This window comes from Mauremys reevesii, linkage group 21 (assembly GCF_016161935.1).
Source record: "Mauremys reevesii isolate NIE-2019 linkage group 21, ASM1616193v1, whole genome shotgun sequence".
Taxonomy (NCBI): Eukaryota; Metazoa; Chordata; order Testudines; family Geoemydidae; genus Mauremys; species Mauremys reevesii.
The window spans coordinates 10,791,413-10,816,186 of record NC_052643.1 but is presented as its reverse complement, the minus strand read 5'-3'; the positions used below and the strand labels follow the sequence as shown (position 1 = coordinate 10,816,186).

Genomic DNA, 24,774 nt, shown 5'->3' with positions numbered 1-24,774 from the left:
CATCTCTAAAGCACTGACGTAAGCCTCAACATCCTGTAAGGTATGTAAAGTATTATCCCCATTTTGCACACGGAGAAGCCAGGGTACAGACTAGGTAAATGATTTGATCAAAGCCACACAGCAAGTGAGTGGCAGAGCTGGGATTAGAATACAGGAAGTCCTGGCTCCCAGCCCCAGTTCACTAGACCATGCTGCTTTTAAGCACATTCTGATTTAAAAAGTGCTTTGATGGTCTCTACAATAATCATACAGAAATATGTGGTGATCTAAGGACTATAAAGTGAAGCCAAATATCACTTCCTTTCTACATAATCCTTCAGATTTATGTGAATGATTAAAACTGTTTAGGTCAGGTTAATAAAAACAATGTAAATCCCAGAACAATATTAAAAAAACAAAAAGCCTTTTAAATTCTTAATACAATGCACACTGTTCCCCTCCCTTTAAAACACCATTCATGGGAGAATAGCACCAAGTGATCTACAAAGGGCTGGTGTTGTTACAAGGACGATTATCAAGGGGATTTAATGTCATTTGAAGCCAAGAAAGAGCATCCCTAATTCAAATGTCATAACCTTCCTCTTTATAACGCTGTCAAAGAACACTTCATGAGGAACACAGGGAAATGGGGGTACATCAGCCAGGAATACATTACACTCCCTTGCAAACAGCCAGTTTATATCAGCATTGCTTGTGGAGGATAAGGGGCCTCCTGAACTGCAAGTGTGGATACTGCAAGGCAACTGTTGCACGGAAAAGAGATTAGGATGGAGGGCCTAGAATGACAGTGAAAAGTCCACACCCCCAAGTCAGGCCAGACACAGGCCCAAATCCTTCCCTCTCAAGACTGTAAAACCACCTTCTAGTGCTCAGTCACAGAGTACAATGGAAAGTTTATAGTTTTACACCGACATTTTTGGTCAAACATTTTGTAGAGTATTGATATAGACAAAACAAAAGTTTCCATTGTCTCATCAACTCAGGCCAGTGGAGAAAGCAGCAAATAAAAGAACTGATGGCAAATCCCTTGTTACACAGCTTCAACTAGTATTAAGTAGATGGGCTACCTTTGCTACCAGAGAAAATGAGAGAATATTTCCTCAAAGTCAGAGTCATGTAAGTCTTTTAGAATTAACCTCATTTTAAATGTTTCATATTCCAGTTACATAAAGCTGCTAAAAATAAATGTGGAAGAAATAAATAAAGTAAAAGGTATATATAGTGTGTTTATTTTAATGGCAGGATATCATTTATACATGCACTACCAAATCTTGGAAGGATTTTATGTGCTACCAACAAAGTCATTAGGACATCACAGATCAATGTTTGTCTGCAAAGTTATTTATAGTAATTAGAGATGATTTTTAATTAATATCCACAAAGAGATGTTTTAAGTCTATTTACTAGCACAGGGACAGTAACTATCATAAGGGAAACCACATCTAGTACTCCACCCTCCTACTCCTTTAAAAAGGCTAGATAGTTGGCGCTTTGGTTTGGCTTATCTAATTGCTACAGCAAATATTGGACTTTGGCACACCCAAGACTGTCGCAAAGCTACAATATTTGTCTAACTTAATCATTCCCACTATATTTAGGTGTTCCCCCCTCGCCCCATTTTCCCCAGTAAATAGGACTTCAGCTGCATGTTAAAACTTGAGATAAAACCAAGATGGTTATGATGCTAAGGTGTCAGCTGGAAGTATTTGCATGCAGAGCGCAAAACTGAGTAGCTGAACATTTTCAGCTCCCACTATCCCTCTTCACTATACCGGAAAGATATACCTTAAGAAAAATAATCAAATAAATCATGCAAACTAAAATTAGACTGAGTTCTTTTGGAAAACCCCAGAGCGAGCTGCGAACATCTGAAAGACAGAGCCCAATTCTGCAACCCCGGTCACAGAAATAGTCCCATTAAAGTAAATGGACTACTGGCATCAGGATTACTCAAAGTGAGGAAGCACTGCAGAGGTAGGCCTCTGTGATCCATTCACTGAATCATGTTTTCCACTCAAGAACTGCTATAATTAAAATAAGAGATCCTGTCTGAAAAAAAAGCAGGTCCTGGGGGATGAAGAGAAACATATACAAGATTTTAACCTGATAATTTTTTTTAAACAAATCTTCAATAAAAATCCAGAATATTAAAAAAGAAAAAGCTCTGTCAGCTCTCAAATTCTATCCGATGCCTGAAAAACACTGATCTAAAATTGCTTTTAGATGAGCAATACAAAAAGCTTTTTTGTTGTTGTTGTTGTTGTCGTCCACTGATTTAAATACATTCACATACAGATCAACCCTAATGAGATTTATGCCCACGGAAGCTCTCTCTAATTTTAGACGTTGGTCTCATTTTCTCCGAGTAGTGGCCTATTTTGGTTAATGACAGAGTAGACATCAGAATTTCTTCTCCTACAAAGCCCTCTCTTCCTCAGTACAGTAGCACTGTTGTAATCATGAGATTAAGTCTGCTTATTCATGTGTGAAATGGAGACTTGCTCCTCCCCTTATACTGTAGACTGCCTTCAGCAAAGTGGGTCTGCATATTCTTCATAATTTCGTAATGCCGAACGGTAATATTTCTCACTGCCATTTATTGAATTTATGAAATATGGTACCATAAATATCTGGCATTTAACGTAACAAAACCTTGCTATCAAAAGCATAACCTTTGATCCTTGTTTTTAAGGTACATAATCAGTTTCCGCTATGATGCAATATAAAAGTGTTATTCAAATGGCAAATTTATACAAGGTTTCTTTTTTAAAAAAAGCAAAATATCAGCAGTCCAATATTCATGGTTCAAAGTAAATTCTTCCTGCAGCCAACCTATACAACAGTATACTTCATTTCTACAGAACCTAATATCCAAGGATTTAAAAAAGGTTTGCAAGCATCCACTAAACAAGACTCCACACCCTTATGAGGCAGAAAAGTATTATGCACAGCTTATAGAAAACTACAGCGCAATGGATGTGCCTATATCCTGTGTTGTATTATTTGTAACTACTTTATTGTACATGCGCCCAAAGTACAATATATAGTAGGGTGAAGAGTGAGGTATAAGAACTTATATGCAATAGAAAGTAAAGCCAGGCCGCATTTCAGAAATCCTTAACAAAACAGATTTGATTTGCCCAAGGTGGCAGACCTGGACCTCCACTCTCCCATTCTTAAGTCTTTGCCAAAAGACCCCATTTCCTCCTGTTCTAGACCTGATAAACAAAACCTTTCACATTAAGCCATTGACAAGAATCTACAGACATAGCACAGCAGACATAGCACAACTAAGTGTCTCTTAGTTCCTAGTTTCGTGCCCTTTGCAGCACTGATTAAAAGCATTCAATATTTATATAGTGTTGACTCTATTGGTAAGAATGATAGCTTGTATAATAAAATATAATAAAATTAATAGCAATTAGGAACAGTTAGAAGCAGCAAATATCTTCTCAACACAGCTTTGCATACCAGCATAAACAGAGCATTCAGGATCATGACTGGTAGTGAATTCCGTAAGGGAACACGTCTAAAAATGATCTTGTTCTCATTGCAAAAAAACTACCTAGGGCAGAGCAAGCCTCAGAGCTCACTCCCACTAACTTGGGCTTGCACTACAGAACTAAAAATAGAAGTGTAGATGTTCCCGCTTGGGCTCTGAGACCAACCCCCAGAGCTGAGTTTCAGAACTCAAGCTTCAGCCCAAGAAAGATCTACACTGCTATTTTCAGCCCCACAGCACAAGTCCGTGTCAGATGACCCAAAACAGACTCACTGCCCCAGGGTTTTGGTTTGTTTTTTTGCAGTGTAGATGCATACTTAGTCTCAAGATTGTAAGACAAGATATACTCACAGAAAACATACACCTCAGCAATGCCCATCCAGACAAACAATTAAGAACACGGACGAAAGATCAAATCAGATAGGCTGAGTCAAAGCCATTGTGCCCAAAACTGTCTTTAGCGGTGTCCTAACACATACGTGATCATCATCTGTGAATTAGCAAAAAAGCTTGTTTGTTTACCTTCAGTATGACAGCACCTTCTGCATAGTCTGTTTCAATGTTGCCACTCACCAAGGAGGAAACTGAAAAAGTCTGTTACAAATATCAGCAAAATCTGCATGCACCATAAAACACAGTGCCACTGAAACAGTCATTGCTGTAGGAGGTGGTGACAAACTAGCCGCAAAGCACTCTGCACAACAGGATGCATGTGTAAGGATGGGGGAGCAGAATTTGCTATGGGCAGCAGGCACATCTATTCTAACCAAAAGTGCAAGAAAAATATTTTTGAATACCTGCCCCGAACAAAGGATCTCAGCTTTTCAGGTGTCTTTACACACACACAGTAAACCATATGGAATACTACTTCAGAAAGAGAAAGGGCTACATCAATTTAGTATTTGAGCAATCCCAGAGTGTTACAAAGTCCTAAATTTGATCTACCACTAAACCCCACTCACTGGGTTAACAGGAATGTGTTATGAAACTACAAATTTAATTAGACTAAATTTTTTTTTTTTAAAAAGCAATGATTGATTCATAAAGTAGTCTAGTTCCTTTATTCTGTAGTTTTTCCTGGCAGAAACTACTACGACAAAGCATTGTGTCCCCACTCTTCCGTATTTATTTTACCAAATAGTGCAGCATTTGCCAGGAAGTTGGCTGAACAGTTTATTTCACCTGAAAAACTAAGCAAGGAACCACAAAAGAGGCCTTAATCAACCACTGCCATTTCTCTAAAATTTCCAACCATTGCAGCTCCATGGGTGATACCAACAGGGGAGTGCTTGTGTAAACATGGGGTTCATTTGATATAAACCTGCTCTGAATAAAGCTAGGCAATTGAAGTGCAGGAAGATGGCTGAAGCCCTGTTTTCACTAGCAATTCCACCACTGCAACAAGTGGAGTGAGAAATAGTGGGAACATTTTCATGAAAATCCTAACAGACACCCCCCTAGATACTTTATCAAGAGCACATCAAATGGCTAAATGAGCTTGTGCTGTTACCTGTTACTATGTTATGCATGAACACCAGCGTGCTGGACTTCTCTATGGCAAGTGTAGTAATAGGTGGACCATGGGCCAAATGCAGACCACCAAATGCTTTTGAAAGGACCATGAAAACTTTTTACTTATTATCATTATTGTTATTGCAGTGTGAAAAATGTTTCTCTGGAGTCTGGACCTTGGCTATACCTTGACCAAGAAACACTGATCTTGACAAAAAATAATAGACTACCCCGCTCTATGGCATGCAACATAATTTCTCACCCAGCAGCTCCCCAGAATGCATTTCCCAACCTCGCATCTCAGTCACATGTCTGGTAGCTGCTAGACAATTTGCTAAATATAGGTGTGAAATTTCCAGGACAAGGAGGGGGAAAAAAACCAAAAACAGCTTTGTGCAGAAACACCACTGCCAACACTCTTACCAGAAGCAGTTAAGTCACTGGTTAGAACTTAAGAGATGATGTACCTTTGAAAACATAGGTTTCAGAGTAGCAGCCGTGTTAATCTGTATCCGCAAAAAGAACAGGAGTACTTGTGGCACCTTAGAGACTAACAAATTTATTTAAGCATAAGCTTTCGTGGGCTACAGCCCACTTCATCGGATGCATGCAGTGGAAAATACAGTAGGAAGATATATATACACACACACACAGAACATGAAACAATGGGTGTTCCCATACACACACTAACGAGAGTGATCAGTTAAGCAGGAGAGGAAAAAAAACTTTGTAGCGGTAATCAAAATGGTCCATTTGAAGCAGTTGACAAGAAGGTATGAGGAACAGTGGGTGGGGGTGGGGGGGAAATACACGTCTATCCCGATATAACGCTGTCCTCGGGAGCCAAAAAATCTTGCCACGTTATAGGTGAAACCGCATTATATCGAACTTGCTTTGATCCAACAGAGCGCGCAGCCCTGCCCCCCCCCCCTCCCGGAGCACTGCTTTACCGCGTTATATCCAAATTCGTGTTATATAGGGTCGCGTTACATCGAGGTAGAGGTGTAGTAACACAAAGTAAAACTAGATACACAAAATAAAACTATTTCCACATGTTTATTCCCCCCACCACTGTTCCTCACACCTTCTTGTCAACTGCTGCAAATGAACCATTTTGATTACCACTACAAAAAGTTCTCTCTCTCCTGCTGGTAATAGCTCACCTTAACTGATCACTCTCCTTAGAGTGTGTATGGTAACACCCATTGTCTCATGTTCTCTGTGTATATATACACACACATCTTACTGTATTTTCCACTGCATGCATCCGATGAAGTGGGCTGTAGCCCACGAAAGCGTATGCTCAAATTTGTTAGTCTCTAACGTGCCACAAGTACTCCTGTTCTTTGAAAATATAGCCATTCAGTAAGACACATACAAGGTCATGTCTACAGTACAAACGGTGGTCCATGCAAGTTACGTTGGCATACAGCTCCCAAAATCTGTACATCATTTGGGCACATGCATGCATGGATCCTTGCGCTGGTGCTGCATGTACTCACCAGCAGCATTTGAGAGTATGTAAAGTGCGGCACACCATGGGTAGGTATCAGTATGCCTTTTGGGAAACACTTGTGATGCATTGTGGGATAGAAATGACTCATCCAGGGATCTCTGGGAACTAAGCATTCTCTAGAAGCTTCATAAAAGCAAACACAAGCTGAACAACTACTGGGTGCATTCCACATGCAAAATTCATTGCATTAACAAGTCAAACTGGAAGAAAATGACACCAGTGTTTATGAAGCATGTCTTGCCTGGTCAGCACTCTCTTGAGCTGAAAGGAGGTGTCTATGACTGCAATGCAAAGCACCTTGTGGGAAGTCCCATATTTAGCTTAATATTTACTGGGTACATCAGAAAGTGTTTGTATCAGCAGTTCTTCCAAAGTCCCAATTCCCTACCAAAACAATGCAGACACAGAAAAGGATGTGCTAAGACCTGATCACTCCAAGTTGCATCAGTTTAACCAGTTATTCTTTTAAAGCAATTCAGTTAAGTTGTTGCAACTTGGTGCATGGGCATCCTAAAAATCAATTTAGACCTGTCTTATGTCAGTTCAGTTTGTTCCTATAAATTTAGTTTTAAGCTAGTAAGTAGGTCCACATTGGAGTTTGCACCAGTTTAGTGAAACCAATGGAAGTCTAAGTGCTGACAAGCACGAAGATTTTCAGCTACAAAATGCTAACAAATACTCTTATACATATTGCTAATGCACCAATTATGAGAGGTATGAAAGAGCTAAGTGCTTCAAAGTTTTAGTATCTTTCTAACCTGGTACAGAATTACAACTAATCTCCAGTCAAGACTATCGCTAACTACGTTCAAAATGACCACAGAGCTGTTGTACAACATACAGCAAGGTTCTGCTGATTGTATTATTTAAACACCAGGTGTTTTTAAAAAGTATTGTTGAATTTAACTATTGTTGAACTCCCACAGGAAAACAATGTAGAGAACAAAAAGATTTACAGTCAACTTTGGCATTTTGGGTAGTACAGCATGTCCTTAAAAGAAAAGCAGCATGTAGCCAAAGATGATTCTGAACAACAAAAAAGGTAACAAGACAACCAATTGCTGTACAACTAGCTAAACTTCACTAGTGTAGAGTCAAACCCAAACTTCTTGCATTTGTGCTTTGTTACCATAATTTATACTGGTCATTATCAACATGTTTTAAGAAAACCAAAAATATTTACTTTCATCTTAAATACCTATTCTCATCTTGTGCATTAAGCGTTCATACCCCTTGAAAGAGAACTTTAGGGCCGAAAGACCAAACGCCAGTTTCTTGTGCAGGAGCTATTGTGTTCACAATTTATTGTGCCTGCCTTTTAGCACGCAGCAGTAGCTGTGCACACAAATCCCACCATATAGATAGAACTAAGCACCTGATTTTGCAGACAAAAATCCACCCAGGCAGAGCTCCATTTAAAAATCAAAAGCATGAATCAAATTCAGTCTGCTTTTCCCAACGGATTGTCACAGGCTTGATCACAAACAGAAGTTACTCTCAACAGTGGAGCATCAGAGTTTTTCCCCCCACTTTGTTTCCAGATGCCACTGTTTTTTCAGTATGCATTTGCAAAGAATTTCCCTGCCAACAACTGATTCTGCACAGCTACCCCTACTATATCCATTCATGAAAGAGCACTCTTTCAATTTAGACCAGGATGTACTTAAATTCACTTAGCAACGGTGGCATGTACTATTACAAAGAGAACAGATACAACGTGAAATATTAACAGGAACCAAGAAGCCTAAAAAAATATTTGTTTTGGCTTTTTTAAATGTGCTTGTGCAGCTGAAAATAATATATGCTTTGAATATATAAAACCTAAAAATAATGCAAAAGAGAACAACGCAATTTCTTTTTAAAACCACAGAAAGCAGTAGAGTGCTGAAACAATACAACAATTTTTCAGACAGTATTCATAATTACTTTATTACACCATGAAAGGGTAATCAGAATTCAAATGATCCAATAACCTTGAGGTGCTCGCTCTTAACTCCTTTACATCATTAACTATAAACATAGGCTGGCTGGGTATGCCAGCTTTAATTATAATATTCTAATATTAAACATGCAGTTTAGAGACATTCCTCCTCATACATACAGTCAAACACACACACCAAAGATTACCTAAAAGCATTCAATTATTCAGTGGGAACTGCTGTATAAAAATCTATTCCCTACTCTACCCTCCAAGGAATAGCTTTATTATCAGGAAAGGGAAATCTGATTTTTGGCTCCTTTGTTAGATTTCAACAGGAAATGGAGCAAATACAGTGTATGTTTTGACTGCTTGTAAAAGTAAATTCTTCAGGGAATTGTTACTATATCAGATTTAAGGAAAGGGTTGGGTTTTTTTGTTGTTTTTTGTGGGGGTTTTTTAAATGGTTGAGGTTTGTAGCCTGTTGCACTTTGGCTCAATCACTTTTATACTGTAATACTTTTATACTGTAATAAAACCACCTGCTGCGGAAACTCTTAGTCATCAGTCACAGACTAAAACCAAAAATCTTCACACTGTGGATAAATACAAATAAAGGAGTTCTCAGGTCCAACATGTGCTTGAGGGGAATATCTACTCTCTGCTGGGTTTCTACACTTTTCAAAGTGACAGTACCTACGAAAAAAGATGAGCTGACAACAACAAAGAAGCTGTGAACTTTCTCAGGGTCAAAGGAAGTAACATGCTGGTCCTATTTTAAGTAAATATATAATTTTCCTAGAACTGATTAGGGAGGTTTCAGTCCTCTAATCTAATCAGGAACAAAAGAATCCACAGCCACAACTTCAATACCAGATGTAGTAACCTTTGGCTGCTATCATTTTACCAGCTAGATGAATCATGGGAGAGACGATAATGTTTAATTTAGTGGCTAAAATACACCCCTCAAACCAAAGGCCAAAACCTTCCACACAAGAGGGGAAAAAAATACCACTTATTTGGTGTTATAAACTCTAACAATGCCTTCATTTTTAACATTCTTGCAGAGTATTCAATTTTCCAGACGTCAGGTGCTGCTATATAACATGTAATATTTATGAAAAACTACAACTTTACTTCTCAAGAGTATTCTGATCTTGACAAAAAAAGGTGTCTGTTTTACAAAGTAATCACTATGTCAAACTGAGGCCATCTTTTTGTTGTTTTAGTAAAGGATATAAATCTGTAACAGACGAATTTAAAACAAAGCTCTGCATTACTAGGTAGAAATGCTGCAACAGACCTAGATTAGGATTAGTTAATTTTGAAAAATTGTGTTTCCCTTGCCTGTCACATAGCATAGTAGACCTTATCTTACTTTTGAAAAAGGAACATGAAAATCTGAAGCTATCTAACTATTAAAACAGTTCAGGTTTGCTGTGCAGAACTTTAGATTGTTGCCTCTGAATTATATCCATTTTCACAGAAGAGCTTAATCGCACTGAATCATTCCTCTGAAATTTGCACTGTTATTTCCCCCTTGAGGAACTATGCAGTCACATTGCTAATGCGAAATTTACAGCCCTCATTTCCCCCGTGCTTTTGCTAACAGTAGGAACAGCCAGAATTCTAACCCTGCTGTCATATGAGAAATGTATAGTTATAATAAACAAAATTCACACATCACAGTCAAATATTATTTATCCCAGTAACCAAATGTTTGTGCAATCACCAGGGCTTTTTGTTGGCAGAGCTGCATAAAAGTTTCCTAAAGAAGCCCAGTTTGTTTTAATCACTTACATTTTTCAACATTACTTGTTCTTGCTTTGCATTCAAAGGTCAAAACTCAAACTGCTACCTCAGGCAAACTTGGGAACAAATACTAATTGTTGGGAGTGCTTTCAGTGAGAACTTAACATTTACTATCATTCAACCTCTGTTACAAAAGGATTCACTGATAAACTTTCAAACAGACTTAAAAGGGCAAAGATAAATGAGATCCAGTTCACACTACTGTTTGTATGTCACATATGAGTCCAACAGTTTTCCTGACTAGCACCAATATTTGCCTTAAGATCCATGTTATAAAACAGTGTTGCATGTTTCATAAATGTCAGGAAATACTAGAACGTTTGTCTATAGGCTAGTGTGGCTTGCAGAGTTCTTGGGGGGCGGGGGAGGGGGGTCCAGGGAACAATATCAGAACCTTAAAACATGGTTATTCCACTGTGGCATGATTGCAACCTTAGTGAGACTCCAGATCAGACACTATAGCAATATATATATATAAACACACACTTTATATGGAATTTTGAATACGTATATCCCTAGAAAGACTTTCAAACAAGCAATATTTGGTGTTTCAGAAGCAGGAAGAAAACCTGTTGAAGAGATGACGATTTTTAAGAAAGGATAAATTAACTTGAGAAAGATGATTGTGTTTTTTCTAAGAGGGAGGGGTTGGAATGTAGGTTTTCTAGAGTATGAAACAAACTAAACAAGAATGCAGCCATTCAGGGTTTAGCAAACATAAGCCAAGTTCTTATTGAGAATGGATAACTTCACAACACAAGGGCACCTTAAGTGCCTTGAACATCTTGAACACATACTGTTACCAAGCTATCAGAGATCCTTTTGAACTAATATTTAATGAAGAGCAGTTTACCATGTAAGGGACTATTCTTTAAAAGCTTGTCAGAGCTCAAAACAAGTTATGGACTTAGAACACTGCTGCTTCTATCACCCATTTTAAAGTTAGTAGATAACTTGATAGGTCAGGAGCAACTAATGCTTTCTACAGTGTTCATATCTGTACCTGGAGGCTTTTGACAAATACTTCATCAAACATGCAGGCCACATTATTTTATTTTTTAAACAGACCAATACATTTTATTGCTTGTATGGAATACTGGTGAAAATAACTGACCCAGGTTCAACCTCTGGTTACCTGGGATATTTACACATCAGTGTTGAAGATTAAACAACCGTGGCCCTACACAGGGCTTTATGTCCCAGGTATGACACGTTACACTAATTTTAGTTCTTATAACTACTGTGTAACTATCCATTTTCCTGCTTCATTGTCTTAAGGGTACATCTTCACTGAAGGTCTACAAAACTATATCTGAGTTACTGTGTCGTCCCTGGTACTGTACTCACCTATGAGATTGGGACTTCTAAGGAGCATATTCTGAGGTCCTTTTGCTGCAGTAAGTTGAGACACTAATTCTTTCCCAGTGATTTGTGGGAGAACTTGTATGTCCTTTGGGCCCACAGAGGGAACTGGTGAACTATGAGCACTCAGATAATTTAGCCAGCCTCCTCGCTGCAGAGTAGGCAGGTTACCAGCCTACTGAAAACCTCATTGGGCATTTTGCCTATAGCCCAGGGGTTCTCAAACTGGGGGTTGGGACCCCTCAGGGGGTCATGAGGTTATTACCTGCGGGGTCACGAGCTGTCAACCTCCACTCTAAACCCCGTTTTGCCTCTAGCATTTATAATAGTGTTAAATATATTTAAAAGTGTTTTTAATTAGTAAGGGGGGGTCGCACTCAGAGGCTTGCTGTGTGAAAGGGGTCACCAATACAAAAGTTTGAGAGCCACTGCTATAGCCTCAGATGAGCCACCTGTGGAACTGCAATTTGGTCAGCTCTACCTTAGCAGCTGCCTCCCGGGAAATAAAGGCCTGGCTGGTGTCCCAACACTGGGTCAATTCCACCTGTACCCTCCTCTCTCTGCTTAAAAGGCTCAATGTGCAAAGTTCTCAGATCCTCTACTGATTTCCCTTTAGGGAATACAAATATTTCCCCTTAGAGAAATATTGCAAATACAAGCTCCCAAGTTGATTTTTATCCATTTTGTCCAGTGATTAACCAGCTCATTTTCCTCCTTCCTTCTTGTATTTTCCCTAACCCAAAATAAACACAAAATAATAAATTGTAAGCTTGTACTTTGCTCTGTCACTTTTGAATCTGCTAGGGTTCGTTCAGCAAGTGTTTGGAGTGTGCACCTCAGTTTGCTAATATTGGGGTGCAACTCCTGCAGCAACTACGCCACTGTGGCATTTTGGGGACTACCCAGACCAGTAAGGGGTCCTGTCACCACCTGCCCTGTAAATCTTAGTGGCCTTTGTGCTGTGCATGTATGGTTCAATTCCCCAGTAGCCAGCCTACAAGCACCAGGTCTCACCCTGACTCTTGCAAGCTAGTTACTCCTTGCAGGGTGACACCAACAGCCCTTCCAGTCCCAAGTCTCTCCAAATACGTCCTCCCCGAGTTCTTAATTACCAGAGACTTGGACCGTTTCCCTCTGGTTCATCACCTGCAAAGATGTGAAACCCACTCCTGAGGTATCAGCCTACTTTGGCCCCCACCCTCCATAGTTTACACACCAGAGACCTGCTTGCGGGAAAAATAAAATAAAAAAAGTTTCTTTACTAGAAAAATCAGATTAAAAAATAAAATAGTAAGGGAAATAAAAAATATACAAGTTACAGAGAAACCCAAAAACGCAGCCTCAGGTTTTATGCTCTCTTATTAGATAAAAATCCCTTTTCTAAGGCAAGTTATCTATTGCCTTAAGTCAATTTCTCATCATACCCCTGAGCTACAGGAGAGGGACTGAGCCTTCACAGACAGCCTTCAATTATGACGCTGTCCCTCAATGTCTAGATTTTAAAAGCTTAAATCAGTCCCAAGCCTGTTTTTAAAAGGCTCCCCACCCCACCCCCAGTCCATGGTGACTTATGTTTATTCAGAGTGGGGAAATTCCCTCTTGACTTGATAGCCAGGGATGTCTCAATGTCTTTCCATTAACTCTACTGGTCCATCACTGTATTTTCCTGAGCAGGATGGTGGATTATTACTTGAAGTTGGTTTCACATGAACACCTGGCTAGAGTTGCCTGTTCTCGCTAACTACTCAACGCCCTGGTGTGAGGTGTAGTTGTAGTAGAGATTATGAACACAGTTTTCTACATGCACAGACATATAGATTCATAACCACAGTCTATATACATCTTATGATGGCAACGAAGTTCAGAACATTACAAGGGTTCATAAAAGACTTGATATATTTTTATAGTACAGTAGTACAGTATACAATCAGTTGCTTTAACTGCTTGTTTGTGGGGTTTCAATCTTCTGTCCTCCACTTGAGGTATCTGGACCATCACTGTCACACAGGCCATCTGAACAGAGTTTACAGCACCAAACATTGGTGAGAAGATTGCGTGTGTGAACAGGAGGGAAATTAGGAACAACACATGAGTAAAAGCCCTTAGTATTTTGATGAACATTCATTATTTCTCCAAAATGTTAATGGACCACAGCCTCACTACACATTCAGCTCTACCACCTGCATTTTCACTCTATTTGCTATCAGTTAATTGGGTCTGAGATAAAGGCACTACATTAGATGTATGTATAAACAGATTTCACACGTTTGCTTTTACTGACTGTTCTTCCTGCTTCCGATTCAGCCTACATACTCTTATCACCACAAACTGCTCTCAGTTCCAGGAACATTATGCCATATACAAGAACTAATGTGTGCTCTGACCAACCAAAAAAAGATGGTCTGTACTAAAAAGTTAGGTCAACCTAGCTACATTGCTCAGGGTTGTGAAAAATCCACACCCCTAATGGCATAGTTAAACCGACCTAACTCCAAGTGTAGACAGCATTTGATTGATATAAGAATTCTTCTGTGGATTTAGCTACCACCTCTCAAGGGAGGTGGATTACCTAATATCAGCAGAAAAACTCCTCCCATCAACATAGGTAATACCTACACGGGAGTGCTACAGCGACAGGGCTGCAGAACTGCAGCTGTGCCACTGTAGCATTTCAAGTGTAGACAAGCCCTTAGTAAAAAAAACACACTGGGTTCACTGAAGAAGCAATGCATTGTCTGTGAGGGGCAACATATTTAAGGCATGACTGACAAACCTCATATCCTTGTTGTATTGCCCCATTTAGAATTTACTAAAAGAACCCAAGCAAGTAATTTAAAAGTCGACAGAGACGGTGTTTCTACACACAAGATCATGCTACACCTAAATCTACGCAATCACTTTAGACCCTGAACATAATCCATAATGAAATTAAGTTACAGAGTCAGATCCACAGCTGATGTAAACTAAGGTAACTCTATTGGGTTCATGGAGCTGTGACAATTTACACCAGTTGAGGACTGGGCCCTTTTACTCCAAACTGCATACCGCCTCTCCACTTTAAGGGTAGTGCATTCTCCATCTTTATACAGATATGGCTTTAAAGGATTCTTTAACAGTGTAGAATATTTGCCTCAGTAGTAATTCATCCACAGTATAAAACCACTGACCTTCTGTGACATTACAAAAATACATAGTCCCTTCTTCATGCTCTTAAGCAACACAATAGCTAGCATAACCCTTTGACCCCAAAACAGGCAGGTTTATGAGAAGTCTATTAATACATGGCTTCTTGTTTTCTTTCCTCCCCCGCCACCCCAAACCAAAACAAAAGGTCTCTCACAAATGAGCTATTAGCTACTGATACTATGAAACAAAAGGCTGTCTTGTCCCATCACATGAATAAAAATGAGCAAGGAGGGAGTTAGAGGATCCACCAAGCAATTCTTTACAACCTCTAGTGTATGATACTCTACACTGCAGAAGGAAGTCAATGCATTCTGACATAACAGCTGTAGATAGTTACATTAATTAAAATAAAAAGCTAGTCGACATAATATACAAGCTATTTGCTGAACTTCAGTGAAAGTTGAAAGAACAGTATCTTTAAAGATGGATAATTTAGGAACAAGTTGACTAGTTATACTAAAGCCAACAGCATAAAGAAGATGTGCAAGTATTTGAGAAACAGTCACAGCTATTTAAAGTAAAACAAAAAAAACACTATCTACTATAAAAAACACACAAAGGAAGTGGGATAGATTACGTCAGCCCTTGCCTCAATTCATAAATCCTAACCACAAGACAAGAGAAATTCTAAACTGCCTTTCACTGGAAACTGCTTAAAGTGAATACATGCAGTTTAAGTCTTAAAATATGCTATTGAACAGCACTCGCTGATGCATCACTTTCAACAGCCACAGGGGGAAAAAAATGGTGTAATCCTAGTCAATTCTATCATGCAGCCAGATCAAATAACATTTCAAAAACTGGCTGCCAAGCACCCAGCCTGCCAGAGTACAATAAGCACTTGAGTGTGCTGGACTCAAAACCACCTTTCACTGCTCCCAGAGATCTTTATAACATAGTTTAAACACTACTAAATTACAGGGTTGGAAAAAAACAAAAAAGCTTTTAAATGTTGCTCCCACACAATTCTTCAACTTGCTGTAAAGCATCTAAAATGTCTGCCTTGTGCTATTTTACTAGGCAATATAGCTATTCAAACATGTGCCTTTAAGAACAAAAATCTGACAAAAATGCAGATTGCGCTGCAAGTCTGGAACTAATTGCCCACAGATCAATGGCTTTACATTGAAATAACGCGCCCTGTCTGTAGGGTTTTAAATCCTATTTACTTTAATTTTGAGTTCCCAGAAGGAATCCTTTGCTAGAATGTAGAATATTTAAATTTAGACTCCACGGATTAAGGGTTGTGTTTCTGTTCTCAACTTTTACTTATTTTACAAGTCTTTTAAAAAAATCTGACTAATTTTAAATGAAAAAATTAGTCTCCTTGTCAACTGCCATTTTCATTCACATACAATTAAAAAAGAACCCCATATGGCTGAAAGGAAGCCATCCAGTCACACAATACCCCATGCAGTGTAATGCCACATGTACTCAAGAAAAGCTTAAAAACGGATTGTAAAACAAAGTAGAGCTGGTTTCTTTCTCAAGAAACAGAAAGTGGTCAAGCAGGTCTCCCTGTCACTTCATCTAAGAACAGGATTTCAGCAAACATTATAAAAGAACCTTACACCAACCACTGTACCAATTAAAATTTAAAGGGCATTCCAAGACACTCCTGCATCTTAGCAAGTGGAATGGAAGTGGATTTTCAACCAAGCAAGGCAACTTCATTCTTCACCCTCACTTGCATAAAATAGTTTAGAATCAACATGTTTGCTCTGTTTAGCTAACTTTGTTAGATTAAACACATACAAAGCAAAACATTCACCTGAGAAAGGGGAACCTGTGGCCTTAAAGCACTCTGAGCTTGCATTCTGGGCCAGTAAAAGCTACCACATCGCATACCACGTTGATCCAACTTTCCTTGAAAATCTGGAATGTCCAAGAGGGCAAAAATAAATGAATAAAGTCAAGAGTTTCTCTATCCAGGTGTTTTCTGTTGTACAGCCAGAGTGGTTTATTATCATCATTATTCTATGTTAAGACTAGTAGGGTGACCATCTCAATATTCTCCTCAGCATATAACTTCATTTTGTGTAGTGCCTTTCATGGACCGTTAACTATAGTTCCAGAGTCAAGCAGTAAATAATCCAGCGGGTAAACCCACTCTCTGGACTCACACCCATAACATGACCTGCAGCAGATCTGACTTCCTTCAACCGTAGCCCACTTACAGGAGTCCAATGCTGCAGCCCTAGCAACCAAGGACTTCAGCCAGGACAGGGTGCAAGGTTCCTGTCCATCTCAGCAGCCACACACGACAGCCCACTCCCCCCGCCTGCTTTGCGCTGCACACTCACCCAGCCAGCCTTGGGCTTTTAAGCTTTGCAGTTCCTGGAGGAGCCGGACAAACACAACTTGTCTGCAATCCTAGCAGCGGCTACAGACTGACCCCTGCGGACTTTGTGTTTCTTCTGCGGAGCCTGCAGGACGAGGGCTGCTGCGGTGTCCAACAACAGGCAGGGGCATGCAAGGCCCATGGGGGAGAAGAGGGAGGGAAGGCAGGCAGGTAGGAAAGGGGGAAGATAGGGAGGGAAAGGAGGAAGGCGTGGGGGGGGAAGGAGAAATGCACTTGGTGAACAAAAGGAGGCCCCCTCTTTACTGCAGAGTAGCTGGGCCAGGCGGAGGAGAGAGCAGCATTGCCCGAGTGGGTGCACAGCCAGAAACCCCCTGGCTTGCTGCAGTTGGCTCCCCTCAGCACATGCACACTGTGCTGCTGCTCCCCCTCTCGCAGGCTCCGAGTCCTCAGCTGTTCGGCTGCAGACACTTCCACATGCCTCTGTGACCCAGTCTCTTTTCTTTTGCCCAGACACCAGGAGGAGGAAAAAAAAAGAGAGAGAAGCACAGCCTCCAAAAGACAACAGGCGGTGGAGAGGAAAACCCGGAGCGGAGTCCGGCAGCAGCAGCTCTGGCCAGGCACAGGCACACGGGGAGCAGGCTCAGGCTGCCTCTGCTGCTTATCCCTCCAGTGCAAATTACACCACGAAACAGGCTCAACACACACACATTCCAGTCTCAGGCAGTGTTTGATGCTTGATGCCTAACACTTCAATACACAGACTCAGCTCTGTCTTTGGTGGTGGTGCCTGCCTCTCATATATATATATATATATATATATATATATATATATGTGTGTGTGTGTGTGTGTGTGTGTGTGTGTGTGTGTGTGTGTGTGTGTGTGTGTGTGTGTGTGTGTGTATATACACACACACACACACACACCCCTCAGTTCTCCAGGCTACTTGTGCTGCTCTCCATACATCTTTGGCCATATACCCGCGCAAGCACGCACCTCCACTCTCCTTCTGGCTGATGCTGTTGCCTATCCTTTCCCTCCTCCCCACTCAGCCCAGCCGGAACCAGAGCTGTGTGATTGATGGCAGCTCTTTAATAGCGTGGTCAGCTAGAAAATGCATCTGCAAGCAAGATATTAAAGAGGCAAAGCATCCCTGGGAGTGATCAGCGGCTCACATCCTAGAGCTGCAGCCAGGAATATTAATGAAACAAACCTCCTTACATCTACAAATGCAGATCAAAACACAGGGGGTGGGAAAAAATGCAGATTAAAAAAATAGAGGGGTGGAGGGAAGCACACAGAGCATTTGTTCCAAGGATGGATAAGAGAGAGACGCCTCTCTGGTGTCACATTAGAGACATTTCTATACAAGGATTTTGTTGTAGTTTATTCAACCAGTAAGCCATTTTGTTAAAATCCTCTCCAACCCCCACTCTCCTTTTTCATAAGAAACTAAAGCTACATCTGCTAAGCAAGGCACCTTTTAAATTTGATTTGATTGAAATTAATCTAATAATGAAGAAATAAATACACACTCCTACCATGCGGCTTTAAACAACGTGATACTTAGCTGCCAGCTTCAAGTATCACCCCCTACTCCCGCTTAATGCGATAATAATAAAATCTCGCAGCTGCCTGAAACGACCAACTTCATTTTGGAGCACAGCCCTTTAGATCTCTAGTTCAGAATAAAATGTACGACTACCAAAAAGAAGTTGTTTATGCAGTCCATGAATGGTGGCAATACACAATATCTTTTCTGTCAAACAAATAAAAGGCTTAGCTATATAGTAATGATGTTTTATCTTTAACTAAATGACTGACGCATACACCTCAGTACTGCTTTACAACCCCCACACACCAAAAAAAAAAAAATGTCAAACCAAAGTTCATGATTCCTTTTTTCTATATCAAGTCCCCATGAATGTCAAGTATTGTCCCCGGCCTTGTTTTACCCCCAGATATTGGACATTGTGTTCTGATTTGTATGTTTTTCCATAGGCATTTATATGGTGTTCATCACTGTAGGGTCCAAGTCTTTCTCAAGATAAAAATGTACAACCGTATAATTTTAAATTCTGTCCTTGCTGGAAATGGCTTCCAAAACCACCAACACAGCTAATGTACAAATAGCTGATGAAGTATAACACCCTTGCCACCCTGAAAGGCTGCTGTGATCGATACAAATTGAAGGTGGTGTGTAGTGCAAGGTTGGCTCTGTTGCAAGATCCATTGTACATTAGCGTCTCAACAGGAGCCCATCCTAGGGGGAAATGTGCTGCTTGAAAATAAACTTCATAACCAAGTGGCTTTGTGACAGCTCCACACCCATCAGAGCTGAAATCAATCCACAAGTACAAAGCAACCACAGTGCATTTATTCTCAGTTCAATTTTCTGATCAAGTATGGCCTGATACATAGCAAACCATGGAAAGTAGATTATTTCTCCAGTGCCCACTTAAGAAAATGTTTGCTTTCAAATGACATCCAAAAGAGTTTTCTTGCAGTAAGCTAAAGCTAAGTTCCATTTACATGAAATATGTCCCATTTAGCTGGATTTTCAAAGGCACCTATGTGATTTAGGTGCAGGAATCCTGATCACTTAGGCACCTTGGAAAATCCTTTAAAGCATTTTGGATTCAGTTTTCATGAAAGATGCCAAACAAAACAGAAATAACATGGTCCAGTGAGAAGAGCAAGATAGGACAATTGGGTTGTATTCCTGACTCAGCCACTGACTTACTGTGGGATCTTGGGCCAAGTCTTAACTTCACCATGCCTCAGTTACCCCATCTATAAAATGGGTCTAGTAATTTCCATTTGTACATCAGAGATCTTTGGGTGACAGGAGTTAACTATGTTCTAAGTATTAACAAGTTTCACAGACTAACTGACCAATGCTCATAACATCCCTGTGAGTGAGGGAAGCATTATCTCCATTTTACAGACGGACAAATAAAACTGCTTGCGAAGGATCATGTACAGTGATCAGAGCACTCACCTTCAGGGCAATTCTGTTTCATTTGTGAAAAACTGATCTGAGAATTAAACTTATAACAACCCAAACACTATTTTGTAGTAGGTGCTGTCTTTCTTCTTCATATTCCCCCAAACCCACTCTCTAATAGAGGCCAAAGGCTTTTATTCAATCTAGTTCTCTCAGTTGGTGGGGGCACAATATATTAAACCAGTCAAGAGATTGCTTTTCAAACTACACAGTGTAAAAATTCAAGGTAGGAGATCTGCAAATGGGAAACAGGGATTTTAAAAGAATATACACAAGAACAGCTCGCTGTAATCTTTTTTTTTTTTTTTTTTAAAACATCACACTCATACATTAGACAAAATCATTAGAAAATATCCTGTGGGCATTAATCCTGCACTAGCCTGGAGGAGAGGAACTAGATGACCAAATAGATCTTTTCAGTCTGTAGTATCTATGATTCACGCAACAGATTATTTCTCATTTGCTGTCCTTGGTCCAAGTTTGCATAATTTCCCAGTGTTGTGCAAAAAGACAACTCCAATCCATGCAAAATCCAGCCCGGATTTCACAGGAGTCTCCATTTATCAAAACAACCCTGTCATGTTGAGTACCATTAACAGATAATGAAAGGAGACAACGGATGCAGTTACAAGCAAAGCAACTCCGCATTCTACAGGCCTAAGCATGCAGCCAAGTGAGCCGACATCTGACTTTATTATAAGCATTATAATTAAATAGAATACCTAGTTTAAGTAACATTACGGTTGTGACACAAGCCAACAAAAGCTAGGAAATTCAAAGATAAGGCTTTGACACCCTGTCATTAACTCCTGCTATTGTACAAGTGTTGTCTTCTGTGTGTCTCTCACACTGCTTGAGATAACTAGAAAGTCAGCCCTACCTTCCAATTTCCCAACTTTTGCTTGTTTCCGTGGACACTAACATTGTATACTGCACCTATGTGCTTCAGCTTGTGAAAGATCAAGCACTTAACAGGGCAGAGTGACATAAAGTGTATTTTTAAAGGACTATAAAGGTGCTGCTTTCTAGACACACTTCATAGGACACAAATAATTCATAACCTCTTGTGAGAGCTTTACAAAATTTGAAAAACATGAAATACAGATATACCCCAAGGCCACAAGATCTATAGTACAACTGCTTTCAAAATTCCTTCTGAGAGATTTAGCCATCATCGGGTATGCATAAATATTTCACCCACCTACCAGGCAAACTGCTCCAAAGAAGCTGTTTAAAACCTACCTGATAAATATATGCTTTGGCAGGCAAACTAATCGTGAAAATACTTGATTTGATCATATAGATCACATAAGAAAATTTTAATAATGTGTTTTTAAACATAAAAAACTAGAAGGTTTGCCATATAACATTTAAAAGCACTCTACACCTACACAGTCCAGTTTTTGCTTTTAAAAATGGGTTTCACACACTGTCTGGTTAGCGTGAACTGTACCAAGCAAAGTGTGTTAAGCCCATTTTCAAGAATAACTTGATCTTGACTGTCTTCTGAAAGAAGGTTTAACCTTCTTTTGCCTAGCTCATATAGGCAACAAGCATAACACAGTACGTCCACGTTAAGCTGAACCTATTTTTGAAAATTGATTTAACTAACACGGCTTTTTCAGGACTTTATCTACACCAGGCTCTCTTGCCAGGGTTTTTCCATTGTTCACACCACTGCTGGTACTGCACCAGTATTGTTGCAGGTCATTTCCCCCCCCTTTTTTGGGGGGAGGGGGGGGAGAGGTGGCATAAAATTCTCACCCATACTAATACTTGGTACATCCCCAATGGTAAGAATAACAATTGGAGATCTATGGTTAAAAATAAGCCCAATATACAGCTAGTCTAAGGCGGAAATATTACAAGACAAAAAACTACTCGTTACAGCAGTTAACTGCAGACTTTAATGTTTGAAATGGCTTGGCTACTAGTGGCAACAGATCCAAACCACAGAAAGTGCACTAGAGACCTCACTACATCAGCATGCGTTTTGCAGTGGGTGTTGAAAAGTCTGGCACTATTTACTGTAGGAAGCAAACTCTTTTCAATCCTGTTTTTGTGAGCCAGAAGTGACCTACGTTCTTCATCAGTTGTCAGTAATGGATCTTAGTATAAAGAAGGCTGAGGGTAGATGGTTTCACGGGTCTTGTTAAGAGCTAGGTATTGCTGTCTATATACTGAGCAAGTTTAGAGAACTTGAAATGCTGGGAAGTTACCAAGAATCTTGTCTAAACTAGCAATGCTGCCAGTGGAGCTGTGCCAGGGGTGGTAAAGAGGACAAGGGGTGTGTGGGGGGAGGGGGGGGCGCAACACGATCTACTAGTGTAGACTGAGCCACAGCATGCTGCATACATATATGCTATGATCTTGTTTACACCTATGGGGAACATAGTTTCAACAGTATCATCAGCCTAACACAGTTTCAGCCGTGGTCTTGTCCTAGGCCATAGCACAATTTGGGAGCTGCTAAAACATGATCAGAGTCCCATCTCTGGTGCAAGATGGAAGGATGTTTTGGCTAGATCTCTAATAGGACTGCTTGTACGGCAGAGGCGGTTCCTAAACCAGCACACTGAAATATCTTTTTGTGTTTATTTATTTAATTTAGTGCACAGCAGCCAATTTTTAGAGAAACCATTTTTCTACCTCCCTAGAATTCCCAGATGGCACCTGTGTTCACTATGGATTATGAGCCTCCACAATTTCATTTTTTAAAAAGCACTCTTAATTATGTGGGGGAAAAGACCACCTGTTAAACCACTCACTATCTTGCATTCCTACAGTTTAAAAATAACTGAATTTTTTAAATGTCAGCTTTTGAATACAGAAAAAATACCTCTCGCTTTGTACTTATACCTTTGCACACCCAATACAAAAACCCTGAAAGTAACCATTAACTTTGGCACCACTTTGATACTCTGAGAAAGAAGGCCTTACCAGACAGGTAGAAATCCCAGAACCGCAAGTGAATCCTAACCTCATTTTCAGCCAATTAGACCTTTCTGTTCCTAAACATTCCAAGCACTCATCTTGCCGTAACTGTCACCTGCTGTTTGAATATGGAACGTATGGAGTGTTTGAAAATCGTGACTGTGTGGAGTGTTCAGAATGTGATTTCACATCATCTCCTAACTCAGAGAAAGGGAAGACTGAGAGGAAAATGCAACTTGAAACATTTTGCAATAGCAATAGTGATCATGTATCAGTATTTACCTGTGAGCTAACAGGCAAAGTGCTATTACCTTTGGCTTAAGGACCTGTGAGAAGTATTGAAACAATTACTAATGTACAGACTGTGTAGAAAGAACTGTGAGGGTGGTCTGGTACATGAATTCCATCTGAGTATCTCTGAAATCTCCTTATAAAAATAAGTGATTATTTTACTTACTCCTATTATTGCCATAGGAAGGACAAGAGGACAAAGTTCTTTCACCAGAGAGCTTATGGATACTGACAAGGTATCTTACACACTACAGGCTGAACCTCCTAGTCCGGCACCCTCAGGACCAGTGCCAAACCAGAGAATTTGCCAAACCACAGGAGGTCAATGCAGAGAGCCAGCGGGTCTCCACAGGCACAGGAAATAGAGGTGCGGGGGGTGCTACAGCACCCCCAGACTTTGTGTCCAGCGTGGCCCTGTCCCTGGGGGCCCTGCTGCCGCCCGGGGGCCTGGCCACTGGCCCCTTGCCCAGGGGCTCCGAAACCAGCTCCAGGTCCCAGCCACCGGCCCCTCACCCGGGGTCCCAGCTGCCGGACCCAGGTTCCCTCCCTCCCGGAGCTTGAATGCTGCGAATCAGCTGTTCGTGGCACTTCGGAAGTGATGGGAGGGAGGGAGGAGTTGGTAAGCGCAGGGCCGCCAGCACGCAAGAGATGGGGGGAGGGGGTAGAGGGGGGAGCTTGGCGCTGGTGGATGCTCCACACCCACTTATTTTTCCCCGTGGGTGCTCCAGCCCCAGAGCACCCATGGAGTCAGCACCTATGCTAGACCACGGATGTTGCTGGACCAGGGAGTGCCGGATTAGAGGGGTTCAATCTGTACCAAGTTTTAAAACTTAATTCAGAGCAAAAGACCTTTCTGTTAAGGTACATAAGAATTAATTAAACAAGGAATTTCCATAATTGTTGTTCAGCCTTTATCAAATACTAATTTTTGGTTATTGGGATAACAGTCTGTCCATCTTGTCCACCTTTTGAGGTCCTTCCCCGGACACTCTCACGCCTACAGTTAAAAGCACTCACCCACAATTCTAAGCAGTTGTCTGAATTCAAAATACACTATGCCCTTAAAGTATGGTAACTAATCCAGTTTCAAAGTTATGGAAGTGTTGACCAGAACACTATAATTTAAGATTGTAATCTTCTACTTTCTGAGATTTATAGCTATACTATAAGAGTCTGAAGACTTAAACTTCACAGACATGCTCTCAGCTGCAACTGCCTTTTTAAAAAAACCCAAATCTGAAAGAAAAATAGCCCAAGCAGCTATTTACCCAAAGAAAAATAGCTAACTAGCATGCTGAGTAACCAGCTTTCAGGTAGACACATCCATGAACAAAAAACACTGTTACAGTATATAGTATACCAAGAGACTCCAGGAAGTACACATCAATATAACAAAGCTACCACATGAGTTATCTTCAAGTCTCATGCCTCATC

At 40.4% G+C, this 24,774-nt stretch overlaps 1 protein-coding gene across 11 annotated transcripts in view; it reads right to left on the bottom strand.

Annotated features, from left to right (window-relative positions):
- RERE (arginine-glutamic acid dipeptide repeats) overlaps nucleotides 1–24,774 on the bottom strand; it is a 391,036-nt gene that overhangs the window by 297,011 nt on the left and 69,251 nt on the right. The window contains exon 1 of one of the 11 annotated variants that reach the window (XM_039508661.1): nucleotides 23,056–23,151. The exons of 9 other annotated variants lie outside the window; for them this stretch is intronic. The gene's annotated coding sequence lies outside the window, so the exon portion shown is untranslated. Of the gene's footprint in view, nucleotides 1–17,111; nucleotides 17,597–23,055; nucleotides 23,152–24,774 lie in introns of those variants that run through there. One more of the 11 variants, XM_039508662.1, reaches the window with a different exon arrangement.